Source organism: Pyrus communis, chromosome 6 (genome assembly GCF_041283825.1).
Source record: "Pyrus communis isolate YQ-2024b chromosome 6, ASM4128382v1, whole genome shotgun sequence".
NCBI lineage: Eukaryota > Viridiplantae > Streptophyta > Magnoliopsida > Rosales > Rosaceae > Pyrus > Pyrus communis.
The window spans coordinates 1,236,863-1,251,113 of NC_142570.1; the positions used below are offsets into that span (position 1 = coordinate 1,236,863).

Genomic DNA, 14,251 nt, shown 5'->3' on the forward strand with positions numbered 1-14,251 from the left:
TCATCGTGTTTCCAAAAAAAATAAAAAATCGCAAGAACTCAATAATTTTTAAAACTTCTTTTCCAAATTATAAAAGCACCCCAGTAAATTGAAAATATTCGTGATGCACTCCTCGCTTTTCTCCTTTCACAATATCTTGGGGAAGACGGAGTCTTAGAGAAACTTTTTCTCTGGGAAGTTGTTTTCCGTACATATACAGAAGGAGACAAATTATTCTTCAGCTTGATTGTAAAAACTTTATATATTGCTTTCAAGCTAAGAACTGGGAAGCATTAGTCTTCTGATACAAGTGAACATTATATGCCATTATTCAAGTGCATAACACGTCCAGCAAAACAAAGCATCATTTCCACATAAGCATTTCTAAACTTTTTCAAGAGCATTATCGACGATTTCACCTTTATTTGTAGCATCGGGGTCACTCGAATTTTCCCAAACTTAAGACGTTTCCCCATTGAAACCATCGCGTTTTGCCCATTAGTAACCGCATTTCTTAGTCTGCGGTAACGCCTTCTCCTCCTGTACCTCTTCATGTTTCCCCAGAATAAGGTCCTCTGCATTTTTTTTCTGAGAGAGAGAGAGAGAGAGAGAGAGAGAGCTACATATGGCAAGGCAATAGATATACATGTACATATATATAGTATGTGATGAAGATGAAGATGACATGAAGGTATTTATGTCACAGACAAATAAGGTAAGGGGTTTAAATTATTGAAGGAATTTATGAGAGCACGCAGTTCAGCAACTGTAATGATGTAAATGGAGCTCTCTACTTGGGGTTGGCAGCAATCACCAATTAACAACCAACTGTTCCATTTAACGCCACATTTTTATTTGTTTTCTCTGACTTTGAGAGTTTTTTTTTTTTTCTTCTAATTTCTTCTCATAGGCTCATAGTCAAGAACTTCACATGTCAAAGCACCGACATATTTATTCATTGTTTTCTTTGACTTTAAGAGTTTTTTTTTTCTCCTTCTAATTTCTTCTCATAGGCTCATAGTCAAGAACTTCACATGTCAAAGTACCAACATATTTATTCACCAAAAGAAAAAAAGACTAACAGATTTATATGAAAAGAGAAACACATTGCAATATTTAGAATAAAAACACCAAGACTTAGACCATGTTTGTGATTGCTTTTGAAGAGAGTAAATGCGTTTTTCTTTGTGATTGCTTTTGAAGAGAGTAAATGCGTTTTTCTTCCAAGTAACCGTTTCTCACGTTTGACAAAAGTGTAATATTAGGGAGACTAAATTTGTAAATTAAATTGTGTAAACTAAACGACATGTAAATTAATGATTAAATTATTACTTAAACGTTGATAAACGTGCTCATTTCTATTGGTGGCACATCATTTAGTTTGTAAATTTTGTCTACAAATTTTGTTTCCCTAGCATTATCCTTGACAAAAACTTAAAACTTTTTCTAAGTCATAAAAGTGCTTTATGGATAACCACTTGCTAATTGTTTCTTCAAGAAGCTATTCCAATTGTTTTTTTTCAGGACGCAGCTGGATGTTTAATAAAAAATTTAACGTGTATCTAAAAGAATGCTTATCAACATAAATGCTTCTTGTATAACCATTCACCAACGAACAAATCCTTAGAAAGTTCAGACTCGTGACTGTTGATGAACTTGGAAAGCAAGACATTGTAAAATTTTCATTGAATAAAGAATGATGTTAGGAGCTACACATACAATATGGAGTCGTTGAATGAAGTCCCGCGTCGCGTATTATATATATACGCATACACCTTCTATATGATTTCTATTTAACATACAAACTCAACTCAGTATCTTTTCCTTCTTCCAGTAATTAGTGGACTGGCGGACTCGAATCTTGGGGACTCAAGTCTAGAATCTCGATATCTGTTCCTCGCATCCGAAGAGAGTTGACCCTCGTGGGCGGAGACACGGACTCGCCAACATTCCTCCTCTCTGCAGCCAGCATGTGGAAATACGCATGTTTGTAAACATGAAAATTAGGTCAGCATTGCTATCAGTTGATGAAAACAAACATATTTACATAAGATGACGGACACACCATCCCGCTGGTTTGGGAGAGGGAAGGACTGCAAGTAACAAATTGAAGCTATGCCAATTCCTGTGCTTAAACAAATTGAACGTTCCAAAAGATGGATTAACATCTTTTTGTTAGAGTATTGATGTTTAATTGAGTTTTTATGCGAGGAAGAAAAGTGAGTGAATAAAGAAAGATACAGTATGAAGAAACGATGCTCTGCTCACTCTCAAAGTCTGAGAGTAGATGCTTTTTCATATATATCACTCTAAAAAACATGCACAAAGGCATGAGTACATAACTGATAGCCTTAGCTGGATACACACAACCAACAATACAATCTCAGCCTTACACTTGTCATAATCTAAGACTAAGTGAATACACAATTAGAAACAAGGCTTATTTACTTTAAGTTTACTTAGCTCACAGCTTATACACTAATACTCCCCTTTAAGCTTTGAGCTGATACAACTCCAAGCTTGTCTCTGAGATAGTTGAATCTCTCTTTTGGTAAAGCCTTGGTAAAAATGTCTGCTACTTGTTCTTTGGTTGGACAGTATACCAAATCAACAATTCCCTGCTGCAAGGCATCCTTTATGAAGTGATATCTTCTGTCAATGTGCTTAGTCCTTTGGTGAAACACCGGATTTTTAGTTATTGAGATTGCAGACGTATTGTCACACTGTAAGGGAGTTGCCTCAGCTTGTAATTCTCCAAAATCTTCAAGAACAAACCTGATCCATATAGCTTGAGATGTTGCTTCGGCAGCACTTATATATTCAACCTCTTCTGTGGATAGTGCAACACAATTTTGTTTCACAGAAGCCCATGAGAACACTCCACTGCCAAAAGAAAACGCATAGCCTGAGGTACTCTTGCTGTCATCTATTGATCCTCCCCAATCACTATCACAGAAACCAACCAAAACTGCCTTCTTGCCTTTCATATAATGCAAACCATAGTCCAGTGTTCCTTTGATATATCTGAGCACTCTCTTAGCTATCCCATAGTGCTTGTTAGAAGGGCCATGCATATATCTAGCTAACAAACTAGCTGCATACATCACATCTGGTCTTGTAGCAGTAAGATACAATAAACTGCCTACAAGTTTTCTGTATTTCTCTTCATCTGCTGCACCACTTCCATCTTCTTTACTTAACTTTTCAGTAGCCACAAAAGGAATAGAGACAGATTTACATTCTTTCAATCCAAACTTATCCAACAGAGAAGAGGCATACTTCTTTTGATGAATGAAGATGCTAGATTCTGTTTGAATCACCCCCATCCCCAGAAAATGGTGAAGAAGACCCAAGTCTGACATCTCATACTTCTCCTTCATATCATCTTTGAACTCATCCAGCATATCTTGATTGTTTCCAGTATACACAATATCATCCACATATATGGAAACTATTAGTATATCCTTTTCTCCCATTGTCTTAGTGTAGAGAGTTGCTTCACTTAAGCTTTTCTCAAACCCACACTTAGCAAAATAGCTGTCAATCTCTCCATACCAGGCCCTAGGCGCCTGTTTCAAGCCATAAAGAGCCTTGTGCAGCTTGTAAACCTTATCTTCCTTGCCACTAATCACAAACCCTTCAGGTTGATCAACATATACTTCTTCCTGCAATATTCCATTTAAGAAAGCAGACTTAACGTCTAATTGAAATAGGTTCCAGCTTCTGTGTGCAGCAAGTGCAATTAGTGTTCTGATGGTGTCCAATCTGGCAACTGGAGCAAACGTCTCATTGTAATCAAGTCCTGGTTTCTGCACATATCCTTTAGCAACCAGCCTTGCCTTGTTCTTTTGTACTGAGCCATCCAAATTTAGTTTGGTTTTGAACACCCATTTCACACCAATAACCTGCTTATCACTTGGTCTGTCTACAAGCTTCCAAGTCTCATTTTTCTCAATCATGGACAATTCTTCTTTCATAGCTTTTATCCAAGCTTTATCTTGTGCAGCTTCCTCATACTTCTCTGGCTCCACAATACAAAGATTGCATTGTGCTAGGATATCACTGATATTTCTCCATTGAATTGGTGTATGGTCATATGGACTAGTGATCTCAACAGTTTCAGAGACATCTCTATCTTGTTCTCCCATTTGATTACTGTCTACTATTTCTGTCACTTCTTGTAGACTGAAATCATTCACAGTCCTATACTGATCTTAAATGTTAGTTATTGCAATAGACTTCTCTGAATTCTTCTTCCAATTCCAAGACATAGTTTCATCGAAGACCACATCCCTTGATAGAATTAACTTCCTTGAACATGGATCAAATACTCTGTACCCTTTCTCACAAGTTGCATAACCCACAAACACACCTTTGACAGACTTTGCATCAAGTTTTTGTCTTCTTTTAGCTGGTACATGAACATAACAGAGTGATCCAAACACCTTTAAGTGACCAATTCCTGGTTTTCTCCCACTATAGGCTTCAAAATGAGTCATGTTCTCAAGAGCTTTTGTAGGCGATCTGTTCAGAATATAAACAGCTGTATGTACAGCTTCTGCCCACAGAAAGTATGGCATGCTTTTATCATGAAGCATTGCCTTAGCCATCTCTACAACTGTTCTATTCTTTCTCTCCACTACTCCGTTTTGCTGTGGAGTATAAGCAATGGATAACTGTCTTTGTATGCCTTCAGATTCCAACAACTTGCTGAATTCAGTTGAGAGAAATTCTCCCCCTCTGTCACTTCTTAGACATTTCACTTTAAATCCACATTGTAACTCCACCATTGTTTTGAACTTTCTAAAACAGATTAGTGCCTCAGACTTATGTCGTAGGAAATAAACCCATGACATTCTTATGTGATCATCAATAAACAACATGAAATATTTATTCCCAGCAATTGATTCATTATTCATGGGACCACACAAATCTGTGTGTATCAATTCTAGAGGATTCTTGGCTCTCCAAGCTTGTCCTTTTGGAAACCAATCTCTGTGTTGTTTTCCCATTTGACATCATGCACACACACCATCAACATTTTCAAGGTGCGGAAGACCATGCACCATTTCTTTTTCTCTAAGCTGCTTGAGGCTTCTAAGATTTAGGTGTCCTAGTCTCTTGTGCCAAGTCCAGGTACATTCAGCTACACTAGTTTTCAATGCAACTTGATCAGTTTGCATTAAAAACAAAGGGTAGCACCTATTACTTTTCATCTTAACCTTGATAACCAGACAATCAAGTGAAGGACCATCAAAGATACAACACTCTCTTCCACCAAATAGCAAATAATATCCATGTTCGTCCATCTGTCCCACACTCAACAGATTTTCCTTCAAACCAGGTAGAAACATGACTTCCTTGATGCATTTACTACCACAATTTGTATCAATCATAAGTGGACCTATTCCAGCAACATCTACCAGATTTCCAGTGGGCATTTGTACCTTTCCAGTGACATTTGTCCTTACATCCCTAAGTAGCTCAGCATTTCCAGTCATGTGGTTACTACAACCACTATCAATGTACCAGTTTTCATTCACCTTGACCTCAGTAATTGCACTGTTAGCATAAAAAAGATTACCTGTCACTTCTGCCTGATTAGCACAGTTTGCCTTCTGAACAACCTTGCCTGCTGTACATTCTCTAGCCCAATGTCCAAACCTATCACAGTTGTGACATTTGGATTGCCCCTTGTATCGACATTCTCCAAAGTGAAACTTAGAGCACACTTTACACTGTGGTTTAACTATATCTTGCTTCATGAATCCTGAAGAAGATGAATTCTGTGCAGAATTAGTAAATGATTTCTGTTGGAACTTAGGCTTAGACTCCCATTTCTTGCCTTTATAATTCCAGTTTTTCTGAGATCTGGATGAACTAGAGTATGCACTACTCTTGTTTTGTTCCTTTGGATTCACAGAAAGTGAAGAGAATGCTTTCTCAGATGCATCAACAGTATGCAAATCAAACCGTTGTTCTTGGCTTTTCAAAATTGCTACAACTTCCTGCAATTCTACAGTCTCCAATCATTTTGTATTTTCAATGACTAGACATATGGGATCATATGGTTTACTAAGACTAATCAGAACTTTCTGTACAAGCCTTTCATTAGACAGAATCTCACCAAACGTTTTCATCTGATTAATCAATTCATTTAGCCTAGTAAGATATCCAGACAGAGTTTCATCATCGCGTATCCTAGCATACTCAAATTCACGTCTCAGATTTTGTAGTTTCACAGATCTCACATGATCACCACCATGATACTCGCCATATAACAGATCCCAAGCCATCTTCGCAGAATCTGCATTAGCAATCCTAGGAAATATCTGATCTGAGACTGCGTTCTGAATAATACCCAGAGCTTTTGCATCTTGCATATATGCTGCGACCATTTTCTCATCGTCTTCTTCTTCCTCTGAGCTTCCTTCAGCCTTCTTCTTCTTCTTTGTTTCTGAGATCGTAATCCCTTTTTCAACTAATTTCCATAACCCATGAGATTTGAAGATCGTCACCATCTTGATTCTCCAGAACTCGTAGTTCTCACCGGAGAAGATCGGAGTTCTCACCTCAGAACTTCCAGATCCAGCCATCTTCGAGCTTTGATGATGCGAATACAAATCGAAATCGAGTTTTGTAAATTTCCGGCAACGTCACCCAACCCGGAACAAGTTCGAGTATAGCTCGATTGGTTTTACTCCCAGATCTCAAACAATCGATCCTGGCTCTGATACCATGTTAGAGTATTGATGTTTAATTGAGTTTTTATGCGAGGAAGAAAAGTGAGTGAATAAAGAAAGATACAGTATGAAGAAACGATGCTCTGCTCACTCTCAAAGTCTGAGAGTAGATGCTTTTTCATATATATCACTCTAAAAAACATGCACAAAGGCATGAGTACATAACTGATAGCCTTAGCTGGATACACACAACCAACAATACAATCTCAGCCTTACACTTGTCATAATCTAAGACTAAGTGAATACACAATTAGAAACAAGGCTTATTTACTTTAACTTTACTTAGCTCACAGCTTATACACTAATACTTTTAACTTTCTACATTATGTTTTGCATATAGTGGAAGATCAAGGAACTGAAAATTGTATCATTGCATTTAGTAGCAAACCTATAAGACCTCCTGCGAAGACATCCTGCCAATGATGCCAGTAGTCATCCACACGAGAGATTCCCACGAGAGCAGCACAGAGTAACGGAAGAATAACAATACAGAGCTTTGCGGAATGGCCTCTACGATCAAACACTTTGATCTTCCCGGACAAATACCATGCAAGAAAACCAAGACCTGCAAATGAAACTGCACAATTGACAATTGCAAACTGAATTAGGCGTTGTCTTCTTCAGCTGCATAGCCTTAAAAATGCAAAAAGCACAGAAAGAGACTGATGATTTGATACCTGAAGTATGTCCACTAGGAAAGCTTTTATGTCCTTCCTTTATAATCTTCTTCTCTCCAGTGCAGACACAATTGTTAGTGGCAGGATCATATATCTGTAAACGTGATTGACAAAGAGTTCAGCATAATGCAGGACAAGTCCTTACTCTTACAACCAAAGAAAAGTTGTCACCTACACCTATTCCATTAGGGAAACACCGCCAGAAGAAGTTTGGACGCGGGCGGCCAACAGCATCCTTGATTGCATCCGTTATTACAAGAGTTATGAGAACAGAATAGAAAAGACCTATAAGTTGAAAAAGTAATCATCAACCTACAAAAAGAAAAGGGTTGTGCGGAAATCATTTTCCAAACAAAAACCGAGTATACAGGAAGCCTATAAGGACACAGGCAGTACCCAAAATGGCATGGTGCAAATCATAAACATCCTTTCTGCAAATGTAGTACACGAGAAAGATGGCGACAGGCAAGAGTACGGCGTAAATCTAGATGCAGGAAGTGAAGATATAGTCAAGTAAAGTATTCAGTATTCTATGTAAGATAGAAAGAAAAGAGCTGGTGAGAAACTGATTCTTACGATTTTGGTTTCAACTTGTTGTTCTTTTCTGATTAAACTGCTGCAACGGCAGCAGTGTTTTATACATATTTTACATACACGCATGCACACATACGCATGCAATAAACAAATGCAATGCAGTGTGTTGTGCTTGCTGTCCATGATGCAGCAACTAGAGAAAAATAAGCAGCAAACCATACTGACTAGCTGTCAAGGAATAATACAACATTCCTTTTTCACGTGCCCTTCCATACTGACTGCAATATTCCCTGCCATACTGACAGTATTCCATACTGTCCATTATTCCATATTGTCCATACTGTCAATACTCCCCCTCAAGCTGGATCAAGGGGGTTGATTGATCCAAGCTTGAACAATAACCGTTGAAACTGTGTAAAATCGAGAGCTTTCGTGAAAAGGTCCGCAAGTTGATCATGACTTCTAGTGTACACAGTTTCGATGACTTTGGATTGAACTTGAGTGCGGATGAAGTGGCAGTCAACTTCAATGTGTTTAGTCCGTTCATGGAAGACAGGATTGGATGCAATATGCATTGCAGCCTGGTTGTCACAGAATAAGGACATGGGTTCCTTGCTGGTGAAGCCAAGATCAAGAAGGAGACTCTTCAACCAGATGAGTTCAGAAGCTGTTGCTGCCATGGCCCGATATTCAGCTTCCGCACTGGACCGTGCAACCACTGTTTGTTTTTTACTTTTCCAGGTGACAAGGTTTCCACCTACAAAGGTACAAAAACCTGTGGTGGATTTTCGATCAAGGGAATTACCAGCCCAGTCAGCATCGGTATAGGCCAGAATGTTGTTAGACTCATTTTTCTGCATGAGTATGCCTCTGCCGATCGAGCCCTTGAGATATCGGAGGATTCTCTTGACAATTTCCCAATGAACCAATGTAGGAGAATGCATAAACTGACTGATAAGGCTAACGGAGTAAGCAATATCAGGCCTTGTGATAGTGAGGTAAATGAGTTTCCCAACCATGCGTTGATACACATTAGGATTTGATAGGGGTTTACCTGGAGCATCCAATTGAAGTTTGCTAGCAAGTGGGGTGCGAGCAGGTTTGCAGTTGACCATATGTGCTTCTTTAAGAAGGTCAAGAACATACCTCCTTTGATTCAAGAATAGACCCTTGGAAGAGGTAGCCATCTCAATTCCCAGAAAATATTTCAAGGTTCCCAAGTCTTTAATGGCAAACTGTTGGTGAAGCGACCGTTTAAGAGCCTCGAGTTCATCCATGTTGTCCCCCGTGATGATAAGGTCGTCAACATATATAAGAACTATGAGCTTCCCTTGGACACCACTTCGAACAAAGAGAGAGGAGTCAGCATGACTCCTTTTGAACCCTGCCACTTCAAGAACGGAGCTCAGTTTGGCGTACCAAGCTCGAGGAGACTGTTTAAGTCCATATATAGCTTTATGAAGCTTGCAGACTTTGGTAGGTTCTTGTTCTTGAGGGTGTCCTGGAGGTAGCTTCATGTACACCTCTTCTTGAAGCTCACCGTGAAGAAATGCGTTTTTAACATCCATTTGAAACAAGGGCCAGTCGTGGTTGACTGCTACTGATAACAACACCCTTACTGTGTTCATTTTGGCGACGAGAGCAAAAGTCTCCTTGTAATCAATACCGTAGGTTTGAGTGAACCCCCGTGCAACCAATCGTGCCTTGTGTCTTTCAATGGTACCATTGGAATTGAATTTGGTCTTGTAAATCCATCTACTCCCTACGGCTTTCTTCCCTTTGGGAAGGTCTACCACATTCCAGGTTTGATTTTCGTTCAGTGCTTTGAGCTCATTATGCATGGCTTCTCTCCACACGGGCATACATACTGCTTCTTGAAAGTTTTTAGGCTCAACATTATTTGTCACCTGACTTAGGAAGGATGCATGAGATGCTGACAGTTTGTGATAAGTAAGAGCTTCAGAAATGGGATGCCTTGCACTGTAAGTGATGTACTCTTGCAGCCGTAGAGGAGGATTGCGATCGCGAGTTGGGTTCCTTTTTGGTGCTGCTACAATTGGTTGTGTGGCAACAACTGGTGCTGGGGCACGAGGTATATCTTCACTGACCATCTCATCAACTGGGGAATCACTTATAGGGTGGTATGGGGGGGTGTCTGTATGGATTTCAGCAAGAGTTGGTAGTGGAAAAATATCCATTAGACTCTCCCCCTGAGAACTATTCGGGGAGTGATTGTTGAAGAAAGGAACTAGTTCATCAAACCGTACATCCCTAGAAACAACCAGCTTCCCAGTGTGTGGGTTATAACATTTGTATCCCTTTTGAGAACTCGAGTACCCCATAAACACACACTTGATAGCTCGAGGTTCGAGTTTATCACGATGATTTGCTTGAACGTGAACATAACAAGTGCATCCAAAAATCCTGAAATGAGTTAAATCAGCAGTTCTTCCCTTCATAACTTCAAAAGGTGATTTGGAATTCAGGACACGAGTGGGAAGTCTGTTAATGATATAGGCTGCAGTGAGGAGTGCTTGGGACCAGAATCTCTTGGGAACTTGCATCTGAAACATAAGAGACCTAGTTTTCTCCAATAAATCCCTATTCTTGCGTTCGGCAACACCATTTTGTTGTGGTGTACCCACACAACTAGTTTGATGCAAGATACCATGACTGCTCAAGTAGTTTGACAGATTATTAGAGGTATACTCGGTGCCATTATCTGACCGTAAGGTATATATTTTTGAGGAGAATTGGTTGGTTATTAGCTTATGAAAGTCTTGAAAAGCTGTAAAAAATTCACTTTTAGACTTTAAGAGATATAACCAGGTAACCCTAGAGTAGTCATCTATGAATGTAACAAAATACTTGTACCCATCAAATGACTCAACACGGGTAGGTCCCCAAATATCTGAGTGTACAACTTCAAAGAGTTTACTGGTTCTAGATTTAGAGGGTACAAAAGGTAGCCTAGTGGCTTTTGACATTTGACAGATCTCACACTCATGTGTGTTGGTACAATAATTTGGAAATAATTTAGACATTACTGGTTCGGAGGGATGAGCGAGACGTTGGTGCCAAAGTTGATGCTTCTGGACATGGCTTAGGGTGGCAATGGGTTCCTTAATTTGATTGAACTCCTTTGAGATGTAGTACAGACCATTTAAGAAAAAACCCTCACCAATCTTCTTCTGAGTGACTCGATCCTGAAACACAACTGTGTGAGGAGAAAAAATAGCAAGACAGTTCAAAGTATGTGTGATGTTTCCTATGGACAGAAGCTGAAATGGAAATGAGGGTACATATAGTGCCGTAGACTCTACATCACTCCCCATCAATTTAATTTTTCCTTTTCCTAGGACTGGTTCCCCTTTCCCATTTGCTACAGACACATGAGTAGGATTAGGTAATTTTTGAAACTCATGAAGACAAGCTTGGTTGTTGGTTATATGGTCAGTGGCACCTGAGTCTACAATCCAAAAATCGTGTGTGAGATTGAGAGCCGTGGAAAGTGCACAAATGATACCTGGGATATTGCCAGATGTAGTGGTGTTTGAATTTGCCAAAAAACCAGCAAATTTTCCAAGCATTTCTGTGGAATTTTCCGTGGTGACATTGTTACCCTCAGCGATATCACTCTTCTTTTGGAGAAAGGCGGCAAACTCATTGATCAGGGAGAAAGGGCTTGAGGTGAAGTTTGACATCTCTTTAGATTGGAAGGCTTTAGGCGTAAACCCTTTCCCATCCCTGATCATTTTTCCTTCCTTGTTAAACTTAGGTTTTAACTCAGGGTGTAAAATCCAGCATTTTTCCCTTACGTGCCCCTTGGTGTTGCAGTATGTGCATTTCCAGTCAGCTTTCTTTCCATTAAAAAACCTTTCACTAGTGAAGTTGTGGTTACTGGTGAAAGCCCTAGCTTCTGGGCTAGACCGAGGCTCAACATGCATTACTTTCCTTCGAGTTTCCTCTCTTTGGACTGCATGACACACGTTGACGAACGATGGTAGCTCAGGAGTCATTAGTAAGTGGCTACGCAAGTCTTCATACTCAACTCCCAAGCTTGCCAATAGTTGGAACACTTTATCTTCATCAGCCCTTTTCAAGAGTGCAGCGGATTCAGTGGTGTGTGGACGGTATAGATCAAGTTCATTCCACATAGATTTCATGCTTCCAAGATGCTGAATGAAAGTTTGATTACCTTGCTTAAGTCCAGCGAGGCTTTTCTTCAGTTCAAACACACGGGCAGCATTGTGTTGACTGCCGTACATTTCTTTGATTGATTCCCATAAGATGTGTGAAGAATCTGAGTAGCTGAAGATCTCGGACAACTTGGGCTCCATCGAGTTAAGTATCCAGGACATAACAAGCTGGTCATTTGAGTGCCATGCATCAAAGTTAGCTGAGGAAGAATCTGGAGGCTTGATGGTTCCATTTACGTACCCTAGTTTCGATCTTCCTCCTAGAGCAAGAGATATAGCTCGTGACCATGGCAAGTAGTTGAACTCATTCAACAACACGGTGCACAGTCGTGGGTTGCTCTCCCCGTGTATCATGTTGGCTGGTGTTAGGGTTGAGGAACTTGTAGCCTCAGAACTAGATGGGATATCTTCTGCCATCACAACAAATGATGAACAGAGGAAGAAGAACATGCTAGAAGAATAAACAACAGAGGCAGGACCCTATGGTTCCTGCTCTGATACCATCTCACGATTTTGGTTTCAACTTGTTGTTCTTTTCTGATTAAACTGCTGCAACGGCAGCAGTGTTTTATACATATTTTACATACACGCATGCACACATACGCATGCAATAAACAAATGCAATGCAGTGTGTTGTGCTTGCTGTCCATGATGCAGCAACTAGAGAAAAATAAGCAGCAAACCATACTGACTAGCTGTCAAGGAATAATACAACATTCCTTTTTCACGTGCCCTTCCATACTGACTGCAATATTCCCTGCCATACTGACAGTATTCCATACTGTCCATTATTCCATATTGTCCATACTGTCAATACTGATACATACTGGAACGGCCCAGAAAGGAATGGTGTCTTTCTGAAAACGGTATTTGAGATCAGTCATCATTTCTTTGCCAACGAAACGATGAAAAGGCTCTATAAGATTCAAAGTTAGATCAACTGCCGCGAGAAGCAGAAGAATTAACGAGTCATACTAGTGCACTTTAGGCATTTTGACTCCATGAGATCTTAATGTGTGAGATCCTAGCTGCATCTCTGGCATCTTCTTTCCAACTGGAGTGCGAAACCAATTCAAAATGATCTTCCGGAAAGGAGTGAGCTACACGGCCAGTTTGAAGAGAAGAATAGGCACAATTGAAGAATCAAATGTCATTAGCTCAACTGTTTTCTTTCTCCCAAAGATAAGGAACTGAAAATGACACATTTGAAGGATCATATGAACCTAGTAAGTTGTCCAATCCAATTTAATCCTTGGTACCAAACGAGGACTAAGAATGATTTTTGAGCTTGTTAGTGTGACAACGATATCAATGACATGAAAATACCAATCCATTTTTGGCAAAAATTTGATGCTCAAGCTAGGTTTCATGAAAACTATCTGATTAAAGTTTCACAATAACAATTTGTGGTTCAATTCAAACTGCCAGGTAAAATTCTTATTAATCAAAGAACGTGAAGCCTACTTTTTCACAAAACACAATTCTTGAAGATATGCATGAACCCTAGTTTTCATACGACGTATCATATTTTCCTAATAAACACTGTCCTATATACATTGGATATAGAGAGATTGGGAGAGATTATAGAGAACTGTGAAGAAGAAAAGCTCCCCAAGCCTCGGGCTCCCTCATCAATGGCGCGATTCAAACAGAAAGAAAGGGAGAGAGAAGGGCGGGCGGACGGCCGGGGTCTGTCAAAAAATAGAAAATAAACCTAGTTTATCTTATTATCTTAACATTTTGTTCAAATGATAACTTCAGTCCTCATCCTTCTCCTTCATTTAATTTCATTTGCTATAAAGTTTATTTTCTTTTTTGTTGTTGTTGGATAATCTCCCTTGAATATGCATTAATAAAATAAGCCAAATGTATTGTCGAAGAAATTTTGTTTACAAATAAAAGTATAGCAGATGAGATTAATATCAGTACTCCTATTACGGAGTCGACTAACTTAAACTTGAATGCAAAAGAAGATACATGGCTCTAACTGACTTAATCCACATTTCATATCCGCCTTTTGTGAGTTTTATTAATTACCACATGATTTTTTCCGTGTATATATAGGTTTGACATAGATAATTTCTTCTAAATAACGTAATTGTATTAATTTTTCCCTTGG

General features: G+C 39.4%; 1 pseudogene; it reads right to left on the reverse strand.

The window, feature by feature from the left end:
- Window positions 1–1,816: 1,816 nt before the first annotated feature.
- On the reverse strand, window positions 1,817–13,181 carry LOC137710242 (lipid phosphate phosphatase 2-like; annotated as a pseudogene).
- Between the last annotated feature and the right edge of the window lie 1,070 nt (window positions 13,182–14,251).